A 10,189-nucleotide genomic window follows, 5' to 3' on the forward strand; every position below is an offset into this window, starting at 1 on the left:
TAGGAGAGGTGTCCTAGCCCCTTGATCATCTCTGTGGCCCTCCTCTGGACTTGTTCTTATAGTTCCATGTCCTTTTGCTGGGAGCCCCAAAGCTGAAAACAGTACTCCAGGTAGGGTCTCATGAGAGCAGAGTAGAGGGGGACAATCACCACCCTCAACCTGCTGGCCATTCTGCTTTTAATGTAGCCCAGGATGTGGTTGGTTTTCTGGGCTGCAAGAGCACATCGCTGGCTCATGCTGAGCTCATCAACCACCACCCCCGAATTCTTCTCCTCAGGGCTGGTCTCAATCCATTCTCCACCCAGCCTGTATTTGTGCTTAGGATTGACCCAGCCCAGACGCAGGCATCTTGCACTTGAACTTCATGAGGTTCATAAAGGCCCACCTCTCAAGCCTGTCAAGGTTCCTCTGGATGGCATCCTTTCCCTCCAGGCTGTCAACCACACCACACAACTTGCTGTCTTTGGCAAATTTGCTGAGGGTGCACTCAATCCCACTCTCCATATTACCACTAAAGATGTTAAACAGCATCAGTCCCAATACTGACCCCTGGGTAACACCATTCATTACTGATCTCCACTTGGACATTGAGCTGTTAACCTCAACTCTTAGTGCAATTGTCCAAATAATTCCTTACCCACCAAGTGGTCCATCCATCAAATCCATGTCTCTCCAGTTTAAGACAAGGATGTAATGTGGTACAGTGTCAAATACTTCACATAAGTCCATGTAGAGGATGTCAGTTGCTCTTCCCCTATCCACCAAATACAGCTCTTCCCCTATCCACCAAAATAACTTTCACTTTTTTCTTTGAATCTCAGACACCTCAGCACTTGTTCTTCAGACAAAACAAACTCTACTTTTCAGTTGCACAATGTTGCCAGGAGTAACTAGTTCTAGATTTTTTTTAATTATTATTTTTGTAGTTGAAAAACACAGAAATATGTACTGACTACAAGCACTTTTAAGAGACTACCTCAGTATCACAGCAAGATCTACAGCAGAGTTGGAACAGAAGTGCTGGATGCAATTTCCACTTTTAGCTTTACAAAAAAAAAAAAAAAAAAAAAAGTCAAACAAACAAATAAACAAGCAAATGAAAACCTGCCAAGCCTTCATTCCTTTGGAAATGAATCATTTGCATGTTATTTTTGCAGCTTGTCTTACTTCAGCCATTTTGGAAGTCGCATACATTTTTAATGAACAAACCTGGGAGACTAAAGGCCGTGTTTTATTTCTTTGTTGTTGTTGTTGTTGTTTTTATTTTTATTTTTCCAGAAGTACTTTTCCTAATTGTTACATGTTCTCTAACATTGTACATTCAAAGAAGAAACAATCCCTGAAAGCTCTTTTGCAATGTGATTGTTAACTTGTTAACTTGTTAACATGTTTTGCCTTGTGAGTGAAGGAAATGTTCAATTCATTTATGTGTTTGTGTTGATATATTTTGCTTGATTTTAATGTTTGGGATATAATTCATTTTATGTTTTGTTTCCTAGCTTTCCCAAGATATTTTAAAATTATATAAAGTGTAATTTTGCTTCAACCTATTCTATTACATACAAAAAGAAAATAGCCATCTATTAATGGCTGGCACAATCGACTATCTGTGGTGCAAGGTATGATGACAGAATACAGCTCTTGGCAATTAGGTTGTGCCCACCTTGTGACTGAACATAAGTAAGCTGCTCTTAAAATAGATATATAATTGGCAGAAAAGCTATGTAGATATGCATTTTAATATTTTAGAATTAATTCTTTCTTTCTAAGGTTTTTGTGGCAATCTGGATATTCTAGAATTTGGTTTTGATTTGTTTTGATTAGTTTGCAATCATTAATAGAAATTACTAAGGAAGCCAGTTTGTGGAGTTGTAAATAGGTATCAGTGAGTTTCAATCACTGAAACATTTTTCTTTTATCTTTTATTTATTTATTTATTTATTTTCATTAAGTGTTAATAAATGTGAATGTAACTCATATTAGGAAAAAACTTCTTTACTGAATGGGTTGTTAGTCACTGGAATGGGCTGCCCAGGGAAGTGGTTGAGTCACCATCCCTGGAGGTCTTTAAAAGATGTTTAGATGTAGACCTTAGGGATATGGTTTAGTGGAAGATTTGTTAGCATTAGGTCAGAGGTTGGAGTTGGTGATCTTGGAGGTCTCTTCCAACCTAGACTATTCTGTGATTCTGTGATCCTCATGGTTACAGGGAGAGAAGACCATCATGAACTGGACATTCCCCAGCACAGGCAAGGGGAAGAGGGTGACCAGGAACTGGCTGCCCACTTGCTTCAATGGACAAGCTCAAGGAAACAGTGCTCTTGGCAGCTGGTGCTGGCAGAGCAGGCAAGTGAAAGGAGCAATACTGGGTACCCAGCAGAGGAAAATTTTCTGAGGTCATGACAGAGGTGTTCTACTTAGGAACACTATGGGACAATATTGGAATCCCTGTAAATACAAGCACAGGGTTTCTGGTCACTGACTGAGGGGAATAAAGCAATTTATACTTTCCAAAGTATAAGATACAAAACCTGGGTGACCCAGCATGACGTGAACTACTGCTCTTCCCAGAGAAAAACAGAGATGCATAGTGTTGCTGTGGAAGATGCCCTGCATGCATGTCTTCTGCCCCCCAAATCTTTTTGTGAATGGGTGCTATATGCTCCAAGCAAGGATGGCACTGCAGGTGGCCAAAGAGAGCATCCCCTCCTTCAGTGGGATTTTTTTAGGGAGTGATGGCAGTGCTCTGTTCAGCGAGATATGTCATACAGCTGTGCAAATATACCAGCTAAAATGCCCATCAAATTCTCACTTCCAGTGGATACAATTGCAGGTTCATAGCCCTCCTTATCCTCAAATATAACACCAGAAGTCTTGTTCACAACACAGGGGAAATAAATAAATAAATAAATAAATAAAAAGATAAATACATAAATAAATGAAGCAAGCGTTGAGACATATTTATGTCACCAAAAAAAAAGACATTTTTCATAGATTTAAAAACAAATAAAAATAAAAATAAAAAATAAAAATAAAAATAAAACATAAATGTCAGTGTAAGGTTCACTCATGAATGTTTCTGCTTGTCTGCAACTCACCCCAGATTTTTCTCTTACAGCCAGTCTGGTCAAAGCAGTAAAAGTGTATGGGTAGGTCCAACCAACTCTTCTGTCAGACTAAAATGATGACAGGAGAAGTTTGGATTTGATCCAAGGTGCTGAACATCTCATTCACAATTCAATAGCTCACTAAAAACACTTGGAGAGAAAATATCCCACAATATCAGAACACTGTTCTGAACATGGCACTCATAATGGAAAATTTGTACTCATCAGAAATAAAGAAAACAGAGCAGAGCAAAGAAAAAAAAAAAAAAAAAAAAAAAAAAAAAAAAAAAAGCAAGCAAAACCCACCAAACAACCAAACAGCATAGCAACAATGGAATGCTGTCCATAGCTGTCCAGAATGGTGCAAATCCCAGCAAGCAGGAATTCAAGTATGTAATCTAATGCCTTCCAATAAGACAAGGACTTGCAATACTGTCTCTTGGTGTGGGAATCACGGGCTTAATACTTAAACTTGCTGAGTGACTACTGAGAAGTGCTGAGTATTCAGTATTTATTGACTGCTGTAGGAATATATGCCAATACACAAATCTATTTAATGGATTTCTGACAGTGCAATATAATATAGCATAAGATGGTTTCTGTACTATACAGCACTTTAATAATGACAATTCAGTCTTGCTTACTCTGTCCCTTAAATTCTGTCTCATTTTATTCTGCATAAATAATTTACTAGTCCAAAGTTGTTTTTCTCTGTGGGACAAAGGTAAATGGAATATAGTTAAAAACAATGAATACATTTAATTAACTTCAGTGTTGATAAAAATGATCTTTGATACGAGAGAAAACACAATACTATGATTTTGTGTCTGGATAAAAGAATATTTGTTTTTCATGCTATGCAAATTATAATTCTCTTTCTTTAATTTAGCTAATTTTTAATTCCTGTATTAATATTTTCTTAACCATTCTTAACAGATCACTTTCTTTGTTATCTTATTTTAAAGAGTTTATTTTCATATATTTGTTTTGCATGTTTTGCAACAAATCTACACTGAAGCCCTGCTTCCTTCCTTCTCTTTGTTCTTCCTTCTCTTTTGTTCTGAAATATAATGTTATAATTATAAAACAGTAAAGCCTGTCTTCTTCTTCTTCTTCTTTTTACTTACTTACTTACTTACTTTTTATTTATTTATGGGAATTATATATTTATGGAAGAGAACCTTATCTTTAGGTTGATAAGTCAGACAAGCCATTGAAGCTTACTTAGCTTGACTCAGGAATAAAAACCTGCTTTGGATTGATCTTCATAGACATAAGAGAAGAATCAAGCAATGTTAAAAATTCTTAAAAATCTCAAAAACATGTAAGAATCTTATTATAATCATAATTATATATGATTTTGTATATTTATATATACCTTAATTATATATACATGAGATATATATATTATATATATCATAATTATATATTATAATACAGATATATATATGTTATTGTAATCATAATAAGATCCTTACAGGTGAAGTAATCTGCCAGACTGAGTTTTTAAAGTATTTGCTGCTTTTTTGCCCCCTGGAAATAGCCATAAACTCTCAGCAGAGGCTCTGCTTGTCCTATAGAGACTTTAAATGCTTTGACTTTGACATCCAAATGTTACTCTCAACTGAGAGGGATATATTTATTTATTTATTTGTTTGTTTGTTTGTTTGTTTGTTTGTTTTCAGATTTCTTTTACCTATAATTGAAAGAGAGAACGAACAACTTTTCAGCTTACTGTAGTTGTTGTATCAGCAAACACCAGAACACTGCTTTATTTTACTCTGACTTCTTAACCAATCTTCAAAGAAAAAATGGAACTGTGGCAGAATTAATTCTAGTTTTATGTCGTATAGCACAGCAACTATAAACAGGACTCTGTTAATGTTTATTGTCTATTTTGTGGTGTATTTAAATGTTTGGTAGTAGTACAGAATGTGCTGTATATGTGCACAGGAACTGCTGATTTAGGTAGACATGAAAGTGCAGGATACTAGAGAGAGGCATTTGCTATTTCTACTGCTTCCTTCACCCTACTAAAAATTTATAAAGTTGTCCCCCAGGCTGAAATCTTCATGTAGTTATTATACAATCCTTTCTGGGAGATGAGAGAAGGGGGAACTGCAGGAACAGTTCATGGGTTGGGCAAAGACTCTAGCTTCCAGGCGTTCAGTTTCAGGCTGGCATTTGGACCAGTAAGCCATCAGCTGTGGCTTGGCAATGTCAAACTGGTGGCACCCCTTACTGTGTCCTCTAAAACTATTGGGACTCAAATATGCTTCTGCAGCCTCATTCCTGGAACCTGTGGGTGCACATCACATCTTGCCCACAGGACTGCTGTGCCACTGCTCTGGCCCATGGCACATTCCTGCAATGTAAATGGAGGGATCACGGAAACACTTAAAATGATCATTTCTGTGATTACATGAGGAGGATATCCTCTACAGGCAGAATCTACAGCCTATGTGTATATGATGCTGAAGGTCTGGCAGCTTGCAGAGCATGTTTTTGATGTGAGGTAAATAGGTGTTTCCCTGGGTTGGAAGAATGGCACTATAATCCCTGCTTATACTCTGTTCCTCACCAGTCTCCACCCTGCTCATAAAATATTAGCTTCTTCTTACTCAGTGGAAAATTATTATTCACTTTCAAACCTGCATGTTTTCTGCTTCCCACCTTTCTTTTTCTTTTTTCCTGCCAGTCCTCTCCAGCTTCAGAATCCCTTTCCAAACACAGAAACCTCAGGAGGAGTAATTGTTAAGTACTTCTAGAGAAATTTTCTATTCCTACAGGAAAATTTCATGTAAGTATAATTATACTGAACAAGAGCTTCTTCCTTCTTGACCAGATTGTCCAAGGCCACTTCTTTTCCATTTTGTATCTACACAGCTGTCTATCACCACAATAGTCCTTCTGGGCAATATTGTAAGGAAATATCAAAACTTCCATTTTTCTTAGAAGAATTTCCCATAGAATAAACAATCTCTTGGAGAGCTCCACTTTGAGCAGTCTGGCCTGACTGCCCTCTCCAAGTGGGGTGAGCAAGAACAAGTTCAGTGCTCATCAGTGAAATATGTTTATGATCATATGGGTATTTTTGGTAAATGCTACAGTTGCCTTTCTTCATTCCAGAAAGAGGTCTAGTGCTACCAAAAAGCTCTCTTTTTTTAAAAAATGCATATATATATATATATATATATATATATAATGTTATATATATATATATTTATTATTTCTAGTTAACTGCTAGGCCAACCCCAGGGAAAATAAATAAATAAATAAATAAATAAAAGCTAATCATTTTAGAAGCTGTCATTAAAAGTATAATTTTAGATTAAAAAGAGATTTAAATAAAAAGAGAAATAAATAATCTTTCTACCAAAGAAAGGTGGAAGGGGAAAGATGGAAAACATGAGTAGAGGAAGCCTGGTAGCAAGAAAATGAAGGAAGTGAAGCCATATTTGGGTGCATAAAGATGTGGAGTTTTCAGGGCAATACCAGGTTTTATCTTATGGTTTCAAGAACTCTTAATTTTGAAAATAAGAATTCAGTGGAGAATATGAAAAGGTATTCATTAATGTGCCAAAAAATTCTGCATTCCACGTTTTGTTAAAGCCCTCTCTGGTTGATCTATAATAGGAGAAGAAATATAACATCTTTTGAATTAGCTATGCAGCCACACTTCCCAAATTAGAAGAAAGACTACAGGAAGGTGAATAGTTTGAGTGACTTCAGATTTCAAAATTATTTATTTGAATTACTCACTGAAGACTCGATGACTAGAGGCCAATTCTTTTTAACTTAGTTTCTGTCAACGTCGGCTATGGATTTATCTTATGAGAAAGAGGAACAGTTCACAGATTCTTCTCTGTAAAAGAAAGGGTGATAAATTCATAATGTCTTTCAGTCAGGAAGAATAGTTTGGCTGTGTTTTTCACAGCCTTCAAACATAGTCCACAATTTTTACTTTATCACTACTCCTTTCTCTTAAGGCTATATCCCTCAGCTGCTACAATTCACATAGAAGGAGCAGGACTGAGACAGGAAAGGGAATAAGAAAGGAAGAACAAAGAAACCCAGCACTTAAGAGATCCAACAAAATGTCAGCATGTAAGTAGTTCCAGATCCTGTGGGGCTGGATACTAACTGTTATTGTATAGTATGTATATGTATACGTATATGTATACGTATAAACATATATTAATTTTCCCTAATGAACTTCTCTAGTAAGAAAGAAAATCATATAAAATAGAAATATATATATATATATATTTCTTTTTCAGACAAAACATTGAGGATTTTGTATCTTTCTGTGTAATACAATATATTCAAATGTGAGATTCTACTCACTAAACCAATCTACTCATGGCCAAGTTTCAGCAGTATTTTAACCTTATATTCAAATCGAATTCCAAGAGCCATGATTTCCCTAGCTAATGGTGAAAAAATAAATAAATAAATACATACATACATACATACATACATAAACAAATAGATAAATAAATAGATGAGGCAGGTACATATTCCACACATTACCTTGTTTCTTTCCCATAACAGCATGTCGAATTGAACATAAGGATGACTTCTTTGGTACTGCTCAGCATCTGATGAACGACATTAATTTTACCTCTAAAAATGTGTACCCTTTGGCATTTGGTCTTTCAAAGAGTTGACTTGCTATCTGCAAGTTAAGAGGTTCACCCAAGATAGCATTTATTTTTGTAGGTGGTGGCTTACTGACAATAGGAACAGAGCTTAACTGCTAGGTAAGAATTTTACATAGACCTTATTGTTCTTATTCCTGGAACACAGATATCAGGTTATTCTGAATACCTACTTACACCTGTTAGTGTAACAGGTTGTATGCTATAGGGACAACATATTTCTGTAGAAATGGATTTTTACTCCACTGACATAGTAGATCTATGCTGTGGGAGGATGAACAATAAACAGGAAAATGACTGAGGCCTGAACTTCAAGATCTGGAAATATGACCCTGGGGAGCTCTCAAAGCTGACAGACAAATGTAGCAAAACAAAAGCAAAGCAAGGGGCCTTGCAAGCACAGTGAACCAGAGTGGGGTAAATTGAGCTTCTCCTGGGAGGAAAAAGGTAAAGATATCACAGAAAGAACACAACTGTAAAAACTTCTTGGAGTACATTAGAGATTCCTCCAGTCCCCCTCTCTCTCTCTTTGCATGATAACCAGATCCCAAAAGCGCCATTTATTTTACTGAATGAAGATGTCTGGATTGTAGATCTCTTAATTTTATTGTCACCCAAGGCCCCTTTGCAACACTGAGACTAAGTAGTGTCTAGAGCACACTTCATCTCATCCTAATGTAGAGATCTAAGTTGTCCAAATAAACAGCACCCCCACAGCAGTCTTTGTTCTCTCTACAGGTTGTGGAATGAACCTAAAATGATTTATGTCTGTACTTTAGCCAACTAAAATTAAATGAGATAAATGGTGCTCAAAATGAACAATTGGAAATACCTCATCAAAAGTTGCATTCTACTTAATATGGTTTGTTCTTCATATTGCAATTCCAAATCTAGATTCTCTTGCATTGCTTTTCAACACTTCGTTTGGAATAAAGATAAGATAAACACAGTTACATCATCCTAAACGCCCTATATTAGCTCTGAGGAAAACATCCTTAAACCTTTTTCTTGAATACCCTCAAGGTTTCTTTAAAGAGTTATGAGTTATAATAGATTTCCGTGAGCAACAACACTATGACAGGAGTGGTGGGATATTGTGCACTGCCATCTCTTGAATCTCCCTCAGCTCTGGCCCAAGTCAGAAGGCAGTGTCTAGGCCAGTGTCAGTGCAGGAAACATACAGCTAAACAATAAAGATATCCCAGCTTTATGCAGACATTTTGCTGAAATATTTTATGTCTCATATCCACCACTAGAATGGCAGAAAGAGTTGTATCACCAACAGTGGAACGTCAACTTCCTATCTTATTTTTGTTCCTATGGGAAAAGTGATAAATGCTCTCTTCTTCACTTTGTTCACCTCATGACATTCTGCTTGTACTGGTATTAAATATAATCTTTTGAGCTATTGAAGGATGATTCACAGCTAAGCCCTCCAAAGATTCTAGAAGGTGTGCCATCAGATTTAAAATATAGACTCCAAAATTATGACATGACACAGCTTCTTATAAATTATGGATTTGTAATTATGCAATATTTTTGTATCTTTGCCAGAAGGCAGTGCCATGGTATTTAGTTTTCCTTTTGTTTTATTTTTATTATTATCTTTTACTTATTTTACAGTTGAACTGTTTGCATCTGAGACAGCATCTCTATTTAAAATGTCATATCCCTAGCAATTACTTTTAAGTGTTTTATGTTTCCTTGAGGTAAAAAATAAATAAATATATATATATATATTCTCTTAAGCAATACATAATTATATATTGCTCACAATGATTGATGGTTTGTGGAGTGCAGGATCATGAAACAGTACACTGAATATTACAACAATGCAAGTCGCACCAAGTTTCAAGGTTTCAGGAGCTGTCACACATATCAGTCATTTCATATTGTACTCATAAAGGACTTCCAAAATGATTTAAAAAAGAATCAGAGAAAACACATCCTTCATTTGGAGAGTGGAGACAACTTGATCACTGCAGTTATGGGAGAGACACTAAAATACCACAAAGGAAAATAATCTCAAGACAATTTAGATTTCTTCTTTTTTACTTTTTTACTTTTTATTTTTTTTACTTTTTATTTTTTTACTTTACTTTTTTTATTTCTTACTTTTTTATTTTATTTTTTTCTCATGTGATCTGATATGGCCTCTAAGAGCAGTTCTGTAAAATTAAGGTCCAAAAGAGAAGTAAATCTATGTATAAAGCAAAGCAATAGGAAGATTACCATTTTCAGAGCTTCTTCAAAAGGGAGAAAGGGAAGAACTTTGAATATGTAGTTGCTGAAGACGTATGCTCCATGTTTTCACCTGAGCTTGTATACAAACTTACTGATGTAGGATAGACTCTTTTTCTTCTGGTTATAATCTTTTCTTTCTTTCTTTCTTTCTTTCTTTCTTTCTTTCTTTCTTTCTTT

At 35.7% G+C, this 10,189-nt stretch overlaps 1 long non-coding RNA gene across 1 annotated transcript in view; it reads right to left on the reverse strand.

Moving 5' to 3' along the window:
• Window positions 1-383: 383 nt before the first annotated feature.
• LOC118162256 overlaps window positions 384-10,189 on the reverse strand; it is a 27,140-nt gene continuing 17,334 nt past the window's right edge. The window contains exon 3 of the long non-coding RNA XR_004748358.1: window positions 384-496. This is a non-coding gene — a long non-coding RNA (uncharacterized LOC118162256). The remainder of the gene's footprint in view (window positions 497-10,189) is intronic.

This window comes from Oxyura jamaicensis, chromosome 2 (genome assembly GCF_011077185.1).
Source record: "Oxyura jamaicensis isolate SHBP4307 breed ruddy duck chromosome 2, BPBGC_Ojam_1.0, whole genome shotgun sequence".
Lineage (NCBI taxonomy): Eukaryota > Metazoa > Chordata > Aves > Anseriformes > Anatidae > Oxyura > Oxyura jamaicensis.